Source organism: Chelmon rostratus, chromosome 9 (assembly GCF_017976325.1).
Source record: "Chelmon rostratus isolate fCheRos1 chromosome 9, fCheRos1.pri, whole genome shotgun sequence".
Taxonomy (NCBI): Eukaryota; Metazoa; Chordata; class Actinopteri; order Chaetodontiformes; family Chaetodontidae; genus Chelmon; species Chelmon rostratus.
The window spans coordinates 1,857,668-1,871,197 of record NC_055666.1 but is presented as its reverse complement, the minus strand read 5'-3'; positions in this window follow the sequence as shown (position 1 = coordinate 1,871,197).

Genomic DNA, 13,530 nt, shown 5'->3' with positions numbered 1-13,530 from the left:
GCTCAGGAGGTAGAGCCATCATCCACTTATCGGAAGGTCGGGGGTTAGATCACTCTCCCCTCCAGTCTACATGTCGACATAGCCTTGAGCAAAATACTGAACCCCATATTACTCCAACTATAAAAAGTGTTGTTTTTTATCTTAACTTCCCCTAGTTGGGGACAGCACAGTGGCTTGAAACAGCCCAAAGATTCAGCAAATCTGATAGATGGGGGAAAGGTTGGGGCTAAAACAGCAAAGGCACAACTGCCTTATGTTTTGCAGTTGGAGTGGAGGATAGATAAAATGCCAGTATTAGAGGATCAGCATGGTTGAGAAGTGGAATAGGAGACAAGGAGATCAGAAATGTAAGTGGGGGCAAGGTATGCAGAGCATTATGTTACGGTTCAGGCAAAGAGAACTGGGACCCAGATACAGAGTACAAAAACGCTAAGGTTTATTCAAGAACAAAGTCCAACTAAGGACGCCAAAAACGGGAAAAGATCTCAATGATCAAAGTATCAACTCAGGTAACTGCAAAAACACAAAATGCCCAAAAAGGGGGAAATGATAATTAGCAAAGTAACAACAAAAGATCTAGACAGAGAATACTCAGAATGAACAAGTCAGGGAAATCGCAAAATACAAATGGCAGGTACGTGGCTAGAGTCTTCCTCAGGAGCGAGACAAAGCGTGGCAACACCGGAATGGATGTTTGGTCTGGGTTTAAGAAGCCAGCGCTGATGGGCTGATTATTGTCAGGTGTGCTCTTGAGGAGGTCGGCCCCACCCCTGCTCCGGGGGGGGGGGGGCGGGGTTGTCGCAAACAGCAAATGGAGGTGCAAATGAGAACAATAACAAAAATAAATGTGCATTAAGAACGATAAATTACAACTGAGCAAACCACAAAAAATAAAAAATACCAAAATTGTGTCTGATGAGTACACTATGTATCTCCCCAAAAAGTTTTTCTTGTACTTGTCCAGGAGTTCGCTCTGGGTGTGACTCACTGTTTCTGTATTTTGGGCTGGTGAAGACTATTCAGAGTGTAGTGGCCACATTAATCTGTATGGCTCACACAATAGAACCATTGTGGAACACAGTGAATGCCTCATATTCCAGTGTGACAGCAGCTTCAATGAATCCTCTGATTTGTTTAAATCCTTCATGTGGCTCTCCGTGTGCAGAATATTATGCAGCAAATGACTTGCTTTATGTTTGGTAATGGAAGGCCACGTGTGCTACAGAGCAACATAATGAAGAAAGGCAGAAAGTTCACTAAAACAAAAGTGATTTGATTGTATGGCCTGGCTCATTCTGCCTCCAACTGATGATCTCGTTGTCCTGATTGGTGTCATCTCAAAACAAAGTTGGCCACCATGTCAGTCTCCGAAAAAGTCCTGAGAGAACATCATTTTGCATGCTGTCGCCTGAGAACTATAATAAACATAGAATTTCCATTTCTTCCAACAAAAACAGCAAATTTTCTAAAGCCAAAATAACTGTTTACAGTCTCTGTGTTTGCTAATATTATGAGCTTGGTGTTAGATTTCTGGGGTTTGGTAGCTCTGAATGTAAAGATTCTGCGCTACGAACATCCTTGAATGCACCTTTACTCCTTATTCTTGGAATTAGCTGTGGTGGCTGGTGATTGGCTGGGGCTGCAGGCACTCAAGGCCGCTGGTTTGGTTAGTTTGCAGTACTAAACTGACTCCAGCCACAGAGGTCTGTTACATTTGCTCAACAACTGAATCGGAACAACAAACACACTCAGCTCAGCTCGGCTACTTACTTCACCTGTGTCTTTTGTCGCCGAGCAGAAGGATCCTGAAAGAAACTAAACAAACCTTGAACCGTTCACGCTGAAGGTGCATTCATTGATAAAATATTGTATTGCCTTGGTGATCAGATTCTGCTTTTGTGATTAATGATTGAAGACCTACTGCTTATGTAAAAGCTACAGCAATGACAATATGGAACAGTTAATATAAAACTCAAAGGACTGCAATGTGTCCCCCTCATATTGATAGCACAAATATTAGACCTAATTTAAAACTTTGTTTCAAAATAGATGGAATAACTAAGAGTCTGTTTCTCTAATGATAAGCTAGTTATTGAGGAACACAGAGACAGTCTCCCTTGTGCAGGGGCGGACTTACCATTAGGCAAAACTAGGCAGTTGCCTAGGGCCCCAAGTTCCTGAGGGCCCCATAAAACTCCTCATACACTTATGGTTAATATAGTTATTACTTATTTGCACACATTAATTATGTTTTTGATTAAAATCCTTTCGCTAAAATGCCAGCAGAATGCTTATTGTATTATGTGTGTCTCGGGGCCCCCCTTCAGTCTCCACTACATTGGATCAGTCCAACTTATTGTGCATGTGCAGAAAGGATCTGGTAAGACAGCGGCAAAACGTATGAAAACAAACGGCGCGAAGAGAAGAGAAGATGAAAAGAAGTTACCCCAGCGGTGCTGAAAATAGGAGAAAAAAGGAGGAAAGCAGAAAGCTGCTCTCAAAATTCCCCAAAGTGAGTACATTCTTCACTGCGGCAGCGGCTAACAGCAGGAACCCACAACCGGCAAGTGAAACGGTGACGTCGACACCTGTTGGGGAGGGTCCGTTGTCGACGTGTGGAGATGAACAACTAGTGAGTATCAAAACTGTTGAAGGAGTGATGCCCCCCACCCCCGCTATATTAATAAGTATTTCTTTATCCCATTGAAGACGGGAAACTTATGTGTCATTTTGTAGTCAGCTTTGAATTTCGTTTCTATTTACTACAGAGGATGAGAAATCAATTATTTAGTAGGCTTTTTTTTTTCGTGTTGAATTTCAAGGAAAACTTCAAAATCACCCAGAGGTTTTACAGGTAATTTTGGCAGTTGTTTTTAGTCCTTAATGTGCTAAGTTATGCATTCAAAATGATAGAAACTATGTAACTTAAGGAAGTTATTAACAACTACTCACTGCATTAAAATAATCCCTGTCAGTGTTATAGCTTTATATTCATTAATATTGCTTTAATGTGTTATCATTTACTGCTGTAGATGTTTAAGGTTGAGCTCATTTTAAATGAATTAATTTACTGTTAGACAGTTTAAGCAATTATCATATATTCACTAGTCTTTCCTGTGACATGCAGCCTGTTTTAAGCCTTGTCATGATGCATTTTCCAGCTGGCCCAAGATGAGTTTTGGCTTAAGAAGTCAACCCTCAAAGGAAGACTTTAAGTTTATCACAAATGGTTGGTTTCCAATGAGCAAGAAGGGTTTGAAATATATAACCAGCAATGTAAATATCTTGAATCTTGAATTGAAATGGTTGGTTTCCAATGAGCAAGAAGGGTTTGAAATATATAACCAGCAATGTAAATAATGTTCACTAGTGGAGTAGAAAGTGCAGTATTTGCTTCTGAGATACAGACAAAATTGAAGTTGCTTGAAATCCTCAAATTTCTACGTTAGCAATTGAGTAAATATTACTATTATTATTAATATTATTACAATTATTATTAATACATTTCACCACTATCAGAGAACCTACTGGTAGAAAAAGTGCGTGCGTATTCTGTTAAAATGTTTATTTTAATTGACCTGTTGTTTTGTGTGTTGTCTTCTCATTTCAGAGGGCCCCATGCCTGCCTTTGCCTTGGGCCCCAAATTTGTTAAATCCGCCCCTGCCCTTGTGTGAGGTCGTGATTGGCAGCTCAGCCAATCACTTGTGAATCCCGTTGTTTTTATTGGTTTTTAGGTCTCTGTCTTCTGCTGCCCTTTTACACCCATTTAACTGTGTCTCACGGAGGGGAAGCTGGTGTTGTATCTGTGTGTTTTGCATGGCTCAGATGGTGCCCATAAAAAGGACTCATTTTTATACTAAAACTATATTAAAAGCTTTGTGGCTGGTGTGTCACCACATGTGGCCACCACTGTTTGTTAGTGTCATTTAGATGCTTCTGAGGAAAAGAATAAACAAATAGTCACGTGGAAATACATTTAGAAAATTAAAATAAATCCGAAGCCTTAAAGGTGTTCATTTTGTGAACCAATGCATTGGGACCTGTGTACGCACACACCGATGGATAGATTACTAAATATGCCTAGCAGGTACAGGCCTGGGGGCCCACGAGGGCAGGAGACCCCTAATCAAAAGCCTTTGTGTGGAGTTAAGTAACAGCCTATTTCCACCTTGTATTAAAATGTGATCTGTAGCCCATTTTTCTTTATCTGGATAATTAATGATGCAATCTTGCCTTTGCATTTACACCAGGTATGTGTAATGCAGTCCCCTTATCCTCACTGAGATCGGCTCTCTGTTCTCCAGAGCAAAAAACCTGCACATGAGAAATATGACTTAAAAAATACCCAAGTATTTCAATTAAAGATTATTATTTTTTATTAATTATCTTATTTATTTCTACTTTGACCCTTTCTCACCAATTAAATTCTGTTAAATTTAATTATTAAATTTTTCTCTGTATTTAGTAATAAGGGGCATGTTGAAGGTGGAAGCACCCCTTTTAGGTTAAGACCTTTTTCCTGTACCTCCAATGCTTCCTCGGTGTACGTCAGGGGTCATATCTTGATTGTTTTATTTTACTTGAACTCTATTTTTATGTGAATTTTCTATTACCTGGGATTGAGGAAATTGAAAAGCAGGAAAAAAATTGTTAACATGATGTGCTGTAAGATCTGTTATGATTTTGTTCTAAATAAAAATTTGAATGATAAAAAAAAAATACCCAAGTTGTGAGAGTTTTTGAGTTAGAGGAAATATTACATAACTTGTGACATTCTGTCTGACATATTCTTGCTTATTTGTCCCCTCTTGTAAATTTGACAAATGCAATACACTAAATTATTCCTTCCTTTGTATAAAAAAGAATGCAAACCGTCACACACAAAGTCATTTCTCCCATGTATGCTGCTTTCATTTTCTGCGCAGTTGCTCAATGAGTCTTTTGGCGCTTTCATGGGACAGAATAGACGTATAATCAGTAATTAGACTGATGCCACCATATTAACTGAGAAATACACAAACCAGAAGAAGTAGCCTGAGTTCTTTTACTGAACTGAAGCCGTTTTTTTTGTCTGTGTCACGCTCAGACTGCTTTTATGTCCTCTCTCTGCCCCTTTATTCTTTCTCTAATGTCTACTCTCCCTTTATTATCCTCCTCATCTTCCTCCCTCTCCCTGCCAACCTCTGTTTATCAGAGTTCACTCATCTACCATCTCTGTCTCTCTCTTGCTCTCTGTTTTTCATCCTCTCATTCCTCAACTCAACTTTTCCACCTCACTCCATCCCTCTCTCTCCCTCTTATCCCCTGATCCTCACTCTTGCTGGGATGTGGTTGCCATGGCAACGTAGGCATACTCCGTTGGAGTGGTACTCAGGCTAAATGGCTGGAATTGGAAGTAAAGTGCATGCATGAGACAGCGTGTGTGTGTGTGTGTGTGTGTGTGTGTGTAAGAATGGTGCATGAATGCTATTGTTACTGCAGAGCATCTGATGCTGTATAAAATAGTTTGTATTATGCTGTGGAGAAAGCAGGAAGCAGACAGTGGTGAGTTGTCGACTTTTAGTCAGATTATGCAATGGAATGGCCTGAAAAGTAGTCTGTTCCTTAACATCCACTAAAAACCCTGCTCACTGCTTTTTACCTGAGGAAAATATAGAATAACACCAGCCTTGTCCTTTAACCTTCATCACCCACTCTTCGGAATTCAACATGTTGGCACTATGTTGGACTTTCACAGATTGCAAGTACTATGAAAAGTGTTGTTATAAAAATAATCCAGGTACAATATACAGTAGAGTTTACAACTAGAAACCTAACAGCAACTGCAAATAATGAGGACTTTCATCATTTGATGAAGCTTTCAATCAATCGGTTGTTATAATCACAGCCTATGAAACGCTTGTGTTAAGAGTTTGTAATGGTGTTTGGATTCAGATTACAGCTGACAATTTGAAATGGAATGAAGCCCACCCACGGCAAACAAACTGAAACAGCAGTGGAAAGAGTCCACCCACAACACACTGCCCCCTGACCCCTTACCCTAACTTGCCTTCAAATCTTGGACCATGACCACATAAATGGGATCATTGAATTGTATTCACAAAGTAGTCAGTTTGAAATAAATGATGGTTTGTAACAGGAAACAAAAAGTGGGCTTGCTTTGTGTTTGAGGATCATGGGTAATTTAGCCTTTCACTATCCAAAACTGCCCAAAACAAACAAAAAAACACTTACTAACAGAATCAATACATCATGTTGTATCACTTTGCTGAATTATGTGTTTTTGTGTAGAGAAATGTTGAGGATATTGTTAAAATGTATAATATAGTATGTTTTGCACTATGAACCAATGTAGCTATTACATTATATATATATATATATATATATATATATATATATATATATATATATATATATATAAATTGATGTGAGAGTGGTTCGGATCAGCAATTGAAAAAAAACAAAACAGTTGATAACCCATTTCATTGTGGTATACGATACGAAAGGAAAGGTGCAAATTTATCCTGAAATATCAACCCACGTCTTGGACACATTTATTTAAGCTTGGAAGTAAAACTGGATGTAATCAGGCTTGCCATGTAACGTCATGTAATGAAGCAGGAACCACAGTGGTTCAGACCAGTCAGTGTCCTGTGAGGAACCACTGGCAGCTACAGGGTGTTTTCATTTGAAAAGAACAATGGCGCCTTCGTAAGAGGTTAGCATGGATGCTGCTATAGTGGTATAAGAACTGGAGAGCATGTCTTCACTGAAAGATGAGCAAAGAATGGCACTGGAGGTTTTTCTCCATGGGAAAGACGCTGTCATTCTTCTCCCAACTGGCTTTGGCAAAGTCCTTATACATGGTCATCGATTGTTTCTCCACTAACTTGCCAGGTATTTTGTGAAAGTGCCCTTTTCCAAACGCTCTCCGAGAACAATTTCCCAGATCTGGCGCATCAGTTTAGGTGGTTGAAGCAAGTTTCCCCCCTTCACTGAAGCGCTTTGGGTATCATGATAAAGCACTTCATACATAATAAATCGTATTTGTTGTTATTATTATTGTTGTTATTATTATTATTCTGTAAAGTTAGCTAGGGAGCGGTTGAACACTGACCTTAGTGGTTATCTAACGGTAGCTAATGGATTATGAAGTATGTTGTGCTCATGAAAATGAAAATGTTCTTCAGGCACTCTTAGACATGGAACTAAAAGTAAAGTAAATAGCATTTTAAAAGACCATTTAAGCAGTTTAAACAGACTGTGGTTTCGATCTTATTAAACACATACAGTATATCATTTCATTCTTCATGCGATTACTCCTGTCACTTTTTGTGTGTACAACTGAGTGCAACACACTCAATGTGTGTGGTTTCATACTCATGTGTCTCTTTGTGTTGAGATGACAAAGGCACCGAGTTCAATGCAATAGGGTTCAATCAGGAGACCATTAAAAAGGCTCACCTTCATGCGTGGCCAGTCAGAACATGTAGAAACACTTCAGATGACACTGTGTACGAACTAGTTTGTTTCAAGCATACTGTGGAAGGAAAATTAGATTAAACCCCAATGTCCAGTAATCTGCAGCTTTAAATGTGTGCAGCTCAGCACTGATAAATGCATCTGACTTCATCTTTGTCAGTAATGTGTATAACATGCCCTGGTCTGGATATGTGGAGGACATTTCTGTGTATCATGTCTGTGGGCTGCTTCCATGTGCTCTTATTTTGTACAGTTATGTGTAAATTGCTTGTGGATTTGATGTCAGATCAGTTATTGATCAGTGATGGTACCGATGCATGCAGTGTTTTTTTTTACCAGAAGATGTTCCTTTTCACCCCCTGCCAGTGGGGGCAATAAGTGAAATCCTTACTGCCCTTCCTGACCACACACCTCTGGTCAACGACAAAAATAATTTGCAACATACGTGAAAAATTTCAAATGAGGTAAATAAGTCAAACTTATATGTACTTCTGGATTTATCTTCATAATATTTCGTATAAGACAGCAAAAGCCTCTGTCATGATAAGCCAGTAGAAGAATACCAGGTATTTTTATCATTGTTCACTTTCTTTTTCACTAGAATTCACTAGAAGTGCGCGCGCGCGCACACACACACACACAGAGCATAAAATGTGTGGGTGTGTTTCTATTTTGTGTTTGTCCAGTAGGTGGGGCTAACACTCCGTGTGTGAGCCTGCCTCCAGCTTCACTAATGCAAACACACAGCCCAGTACTCAGCCTGAATGACCCTCCAACCGTCCAGCAGCTTGATGTGCACAGACTCCCACCTTATTATATTCTCATACACCACCATTCCTCTATTTAAATCTGACTCACCAAACTGCAACATGCAACATTTTAGGGAATTTTGTACCTCTTTATTAACATTTTCAGTGGCAAAATCCACTGCATGCTATTGTGCTGATGGGTCCATAGGTATCCATGGTAATAATCACAGTATGTGTGCTTGTTGCTGTTGACGCTAAACATAACTCTCCACGGGAGGCTGACTGTTTCAGCCTAATGAACAGGGCGTACCGGCTGTCAGGCTCAACCCTGTACTCATCTACTAACAGTGACATTAGTGCAGCTGTCCACTGGGAGGTTTGAAATAATCTGCATCATACATAAAATATACACTCACATTCCCCAAAGGAAACCAGTGAATGTGCGAAAGCTGTACCTTGTCAAAATTACTGTAATCTGCTATTTCTATTGGCTGCAGACCTCCACTGTGTTTTGTATTTGTGCAAAAGAGTGTGTGTGAACGGCCGCCTCCCGGAGTCGAGCCCGCACGGCCATCAAATACAAAACCCAGTTCATTTCTTTGTTTGAACAGGGCCGGGATTTTTCTTTCTTTCTCCTTCTGTTCGCCTGTCTTCGTCTGCTTCTCCCTTTTTTCTGCCAAATAATCCCAGATCCTTTGAGTGACAGTCGCAGTTTCCTATTAAATCTCTGGAATCCTCTCAGCTGTCATTAAAATTCTCACCATCCTTTGGAGAGTCAGAGGGGAGGGTTGGGGGTGGGGGGGAGTGAGAAGTGGGACGAAAGGGACAAACATGAAAGAGAAAGCAGTGGTACAGATTTGCCTTTGATTCTCATCAATGAGAAGCTGATGTAATAAGATATAAAACCATGCTGCTAATGAGGCTGGGAGACAAAGGCTCAGAGACAGACAGGGATGTGGAAAATAAGTGCCACGTCTCAGGATTCCTGCGTGACTAATATTATTTCAAATTCCTAATCTCATCTAGAAAATCATTAGTGTTGTGATTCAAGATGATTCTCATCCCCCCACCATAAATTACAATTATATTATATTATATTAAATAAGTCACATTTAAACACCAAAACACTAAGACAAACTACTATTTTTACTACATAAAAAACTGATCCGATAAATAATAAAAAAGAGGAAATAGGAAATATGATTTCATTATATTATTATATATAGTATATTAGTATATGATTGTATTCTATTAGTATAGAATACATTATATTAGTATATGATTGTATTCATTAATTACAAAATGCTTTACAGAGCAGATAGCAATACAAATATGAACATTCAATGAATAACACATGAGATAAAATTATACTTTTACACAGACAAAAGGTAAAATATAATAAAGTTACTAGCAGGTTGAAGGTTGTGCAGAAGAAAATGTCGAAGAGACTTGAATGTTAACGCTGAAGTAGCAAACCGGAGGTAATCCAGCGAGGCATTGTAGTGTCATTTGTCAAATGTACTCATCATGAGAAGAGGAGAGCACCATCATCCTGCCATGAAGCACCTTCAAAGTCATGAGCAGGATCTAAAAACTCCAAAGCAAACTGGCAGCCAGTGTGAAAAAGACACAAAAAGGAAGTAACATGCTCTTTTTTCTTGGTTTGGTTTGAGTCTAGTTGCCATATCGTACAGTCTGCTAATTGTTTTCTGATTTATAACATCATAGCAGAAGCAAATTGAAGCATGTATGATAAATTCAGTAAAAACCCAAACTGAGGGGCTTAGTTAATATTGTGGAGATTGTAGGAACAGAATTGCATGGCCTTGTTAAAAGGCAACTTTAACAAAGGCTGGAATCAAACATCACACCCTGGCTTTTAACAGAAAGCTTGAAAGGAGCGGATTTGTGCATGCAGTTATGACCAATAAAAACATTTTTGACTTTATCAGAATTCAGTGGCAGAAAATATTCAGACACCAAACGAAACCCTGGATGGTTAGACAAAGACGCAAAACTCAGATAACTCAATTAACAGCCATGCAAACACCAAACAAAGCCATCATATCTCTCTGTGGCCATATTTGGAATCAGCGTGAACTGTATTCAGTTAGTGTCTCTGCAAGCATCCCTCCTCTTGTGAATTAAATGACACAAATCCATATTCAATGTTTTGCACTGATTTAATGACAAGGGCCTTGCGTGCTACATGCCATCCTGTGTTGCAATTGACCCGCTCAGTTAGTCCCAGTTTCCACTCCCCAAATCTCCACATCAAAAGATGAAGAAGGAGTGTTGGCAATCAAAAAAAGAGAAAAAGAAGAAAGCATGCATCCGTCTCCATTCTGATAAGTCTCTTTCATCTTAACTGCATCTAAATGAAAAATCACACAAGTGATTTGTAAGTCATTTTGCTAGGATAGGCAGCACACAGTGGAACAGTTGAGTGATTAAATGGAGTTGGGATGGCATAGGCAGCAGGCCTCACCCTCCTGCACCCAGCTCCTCTCCAAAACGCTCTTTGCTTTTGCCCTTGATCCCGCATACTTCATTGTGGTGTAGGTTTTGTCCTCATTTAGCTCCCTGTCTCAGCTCATTACCCTGTCGTTTTTTCTCCCCCTCACCTGTTCCTGCCATTTGCCAGCATTACGAGGTGGTACTCCGGCCTCTTGGTGTCGTTGAGGGGAGCTAATAATCCATAATTTACAATAACACCCGTTAATAATTGAGGGAATTGGAGCGTTCTGAGAACTCCAACGCAATTACCCCCGAAGCCAACGCTGCGGCTGTGGTTTAGCTGCTTTATTACAAAGCAACCGCATCAGGCAGCAGAGGAGAGTGAAAGGGAAGCCAGAGTAGAGTGGCCTGAGATTGACCTGTAGGATGTACGAACGCCAGGGCAAGATGAGCTGTGGGACTGCCGCCTGTTAGAGCACTGTCACTGTGTGGTTTATCTATGCACAACACCGACGATCTGTTTTCATGGCAGACGGAGGAGGAGATAAAGGGGAATCACACGCTAGTTGTGGCTTCATGTGACAAGCAGATTGTTGGGATCCTGGATCTGTTGAAGCATTTAACCCAGGGCGCTGGAGTGACATTCAAAATAAAATTTGACAGGCACAGTTGAAGGGGGTCCTTGAGCGAAATTTGATCGGCAGACGGAGGAGGGAGGTCTTTTAGCATGAGCTTGACAGACAAACAGAGAGGTTACCAAAAGGGAGGAAAGCTTACCCATTAGGAGCCTTGTGCTGGCTTAGAAACACGTAGCGAAACTGGATCTCTACCCTGTATGGAGCAATCAGTGTAGCCATATTGGACTAATTAAGTCTCTTAACAAGCTTTGCTAACAAGGATGCAGTGACAGAGCTTTCTACCACACAAGAGCGTCAAGAGTCCAGGCTTTCTCAGTGAAATGTCGCCTCCACTTTCCTCCATTTGCAGGAATGACACTTGAACCCTTGGAAGCAGCTCAAGGCTGTTGAGAGGCCTCTCTTCCTCTGACTCACTAGGGTCAAGGGTCAAGCATGCCTCTTGTGGTCCAACTCCTTGTGCCTCACCATAACCCTCAGCGACCTCCTCAGCCTGCCTGCTCGACTGACTGGAGAGAGAATTGAGGCTGATTTGGCAGTCCTCCAGGTCAAAAGGTTTGACTTGAATTTCCAGCCAAATTCGCTATGCTTAATTACCTTGTTTTTTTCCTGTAATCACATTTGACACACACCTCCCTCCTCCCCCCTGTCCCTAGCTCCGCAGCATGCTGCATACCCTCACATATATCTGTCAGCTTTTCCCTCTCCCGCAGGCTTCTGAGAATACAACTCAGGAGACACCATAACTAAGAGGAGGTTATTACCGTCTGCATAATTAGGACAGGATGCACCATTTAAAGGTAGCCAATGACATTTAATACATATAAATTAGGAGGCCCAAGTTTCAAAAACCTTGTATTGTCTGTGTACGAGCTGTAGCACATCACTCAGCTGTATCAGCACTGCAGAATAAAATTGCTTAGATCAGGCCGAAGTGCCCCGCTCGTATTCAGAAAGGAAAGGTTCAAAATGAACATTGTTTCCGTGCCTCGGTGCCATCCGGATGGCTCAGGATGCAGCATCATTTGAATGCGAACCCTGGAGATGGAAAGGAGGGGAAGTGTGTGTGTGTGTGTGTGTGGGGGGGGGGGGGGGGGGGGGGGGGGGGGGGGGCTTGAAGGAAAAATGAGGCAAACGGGAAAGGGAGGGAAACAAATGCGAGAGCCGTCGTGCATGAAATTAAAAGATACCTCCAAAATACTCCCGCCTGCGATGGCGGCGAAGGCCCTCCTGGAAGTCTCTCTGTCTCTCTCTGTGTTTGTCTGCAGGGAAGGCAGATGTGAGACGGTGTAACCTTTAAGGAACGTCCAAATCGATAAAGCTCTCCAGCTCCGCAGCACTCAGCGCTGCTGTTGCCTCAAGCTAAAGGCTTGGGCTGGGGGACCTGGGATGTGGGATATTTGCTCTGCCACTCGCTTTGCTTTGAACTCCCTGGTATTGTTGGGGAAAACCTTTGCAGGAACTTCTCTTCTCCAATCCCTGTGTCCTTGTTTTTGGTTTGTACTCAAGGCAAACTGCCTGTAGCCAGAGTAGATACACAATCCAGCACCATGCTTTCACTTAACCACTGTCTGAAGAGCTGGGTGTACCTCCAAGAGTTGACAGATACAGGATTTTTGAGGCCAGCACAAGTACCGATTTTTAAACTCGCTACCTTTATTTACAGGTTTTTAGCAGAGTCATTACATGTCTTGGCAAGGGATGTCATAATGTTAAGATAAGCTATTAAGCATGCTTGTTTATCCTCTACATGCATGTTTGAGGATAACTACTAAACTAAGCCTGGGTACTATGCAATTGCATGGTCAGTGTCTTAACCCCTTAGGTCATCAGTATGCTTGAAATTTGGTGCAATTTAAAATTATTGCCATTATTTTTTGTATAGCCACATCTTTAATATCATATATATATATATATATATATATATATATATATATATATATATGCGCACAGGACAGAGGAACAGAGTAACTTAGAAGAATAACTCAAAAGATGCACTGATTGTAAAACAAACAAACAAAAATTGGATTCCCATCAAATTGGATTTTTTCATTAATTGTTCTTGATATTACTGGATTAATCAAGTGATCAAGTGTGGAGCACTTCAAATGATATATATATATATATATATATATATATATATACTAGAAAGTTCTGGAAAAAGATAGTAAGTTAATCTTGATCTAATTATATAAAATGGCATTCT